Source organism: Fopius arisanus, unplaced genomic scaffold (assembly GCF_000806365.1).
Source record: "Fopius arisanus strain USDA-PBARC FA_bdor unplaced genomic scaffold, ASM80636v1 scaffold00210, whole genome shotgun sequence".
NCBI lineage: Eukaryota > Metazoa > Arthropoda > Insecta > Hymenoptera > Braconidae > Fopius > Fopius arisanus.
Window position 1 is genome coordinate 108,290 of NW_011887949.1, and position 2,559 is coordinate 110,848.

Sequence of the window (2,559 nt, forward strand, 5' to 3'; positions counted from 1 at the left end):
GTTACAATTTTTTAAACTTTTGGAGAAAACTCGGTTTAAATAACAATTTTTTCTTCAAATTTATTTGTAATTTGTAATAAACGATTTCATGATTTAATTGTGGTGAAAATACAATTCTAATTACATAATTATATAAATAATTGTGATTGTAATTAAATCAAGGTGGAATTTTCCAAGAGTCTGGGGTAAACTCTAAAATGTAATGGGCATGCCATTTGAGGATAAAATCATAAAATTTCGGAATTCACTGAAAATCATGTATAATTGCAAAATTTAAAAATTCAAAAGTTCCGTGTGAGCTTTTCACTACGAGGGAATAATGCAACTGATATTTCTCTTTATATTTCCCCCTAAATCCTCAATTTTCGGTGACGGAATTCAATTGTGACTAGAAAATATACAATTTAATTCCAAATTAATGAATTATTAATGAAGATAAATGAAGAAAAATAATTTCTTTCTCAAGTATATTTACTAATTATAAAAAAATATATACGGCATCAGCATGGCGTATGGAAGTTTTTATACAAATTTCCAGGTGGAAAATAAACGTATGCAGCAAAACCTGAAATTTTGTCGATGTAATTGTCCAATTATTCGACTTACGCATGTCCAATTGCTCTGTCTGACGACGACGACGAGCACCGGGCGATGTATCACCTCCATATCGTCCCGATTACCACAAAAATCTCGAAGTAATCTCACACTTGCACAAACGATAATAACCCCGAAAAGTCAATAACAACGAGCACATAAATTTCCAGATATTCACCGAAAAATGACCGAATAATTTGTGGAGTACCGGACAGCTCTTGAGGTGGTTACGTTACTAAGAGTGACATGGGCTTGCACGTATACATTTATCTGGGAGGTAGTTCGAGCGACACAAGAGGTCATCAACAACCGAAGAGGGAGGGAAACCACAAGTAAAGCATTACTATTACAACTGAAACACAAACGTGGGGGAGGAGAGCTACAAAAAAAAATCCAAGAAACGAGTGGAGGTGGATCAAGCGTGCGCGACACAGAAAAAAAATAATAGGAAAAGAGAATAGAACAGGTGAAAATGAAAAGAGGGAGAATATGACAGAAGTAGGGAGGAGGTCAATTGCAACATCGTGGCTAGTTTTTCTCACGTCTTCTCTGTCGCACGAGTCCATCCCACCTGAAGACTCTACCTCAGAGGAACCATTGTTCAGAGGCTTGAGGAGACAAGTTGGAAAATAGAGGAATTATAAGAGAATCGTCGATTTTCAACAGCTCCTGAGGATTTAATCATTACAGGAAGTGATGCATTATAAGATCTTTCATTCAATCTCGGAGTCATCGGATGAATCAGAGAGTAATTACTACTCTCTGGGGGTCGGTGAGAACATGTGAAATGATTCGCCGTGTTATTCTCTACTGAGAAAAAAATAGGTTTTCGTCAAATATTCATTTACTTCGCCAGTCTAGGTACCTAGAGACGATACTGATCAGGTTTTAATTATCATTATCGTTTTCCTCTGATGATCATGCTGGATATGACCTTGGGTGGACTCACGAATTTTTCATTAATTTTTTATTAATTTTTAATTATTCTAGGAAATAAATTTACACGATTTTTTTAATGGATAATTTTTTTCAGCATTTTTATGTTGGACTTTACAGATTTCTTTTGAATTTTGGATAATTACAGAAAATAATTGAGATTATACAATATTATTGTACATTGCATTTCGTTTGTGGTAATTTTTCAATTGAGAGTGACAATACTTTTTTGATATAAAGGGATAAGACTCTCAGCCTTCAAATTTTTTGAGTTCCCAAACATAAAGAATTGTTGTTGATTTAAAAATAGTTTCCAAGACCGCGATTTTCTGCGGTGTCATGGGAGCAGAATTGCGCTAATAATTTCGTGTTTCCCATGCTCGTGATATAAGAAATTCCAAAAGGCGAGACTTCCCCATTAAAATACAGTATTTTCCGTGGAACTCGAGCAATTAAGTAACCGCGAGTTCCACCTGCCCTTGACCGTTCTCATATGATTCATGACGGCTGCATTCATGACTAGGTGATGTGAGAAATCGTAATGCCGATCCCCTTATTAACATATCAACAAACATCACTAGGAAGTGGGGGAATCCGAGCGAAAAAGTCTTGGTTGAAAAAAAAAAGGATAAAAGAAGGTGCGGCCACGTTGATGACGACCTGACTCTCACGATGATCTGGAACGCACCAGTGGATTATGAACATGACTGCATCGGCCGGTAGTATCGGAAGACCTTGACGTCCTCAGCATGATGATTTACGTATATTTCTTACATGTGTAATGGCACAAACTGACACGAGTGGCGTAACAAATAGAGACTATCATCCATAAAAACACGAACATTTCCCCTATTTTCTCTTCGTTCTGGATTTGTTTATTCAACCGCAATTTTTTAACACCGGAAATAACAATTCACTATTAGAAGAAACAGCAGAAATTAATTGATAGTTTACGATTATAATTTTTAACTTATCACCTGCATATTGTTAATAATATTTTTATTCTATATATTATTATATTTGTTATAG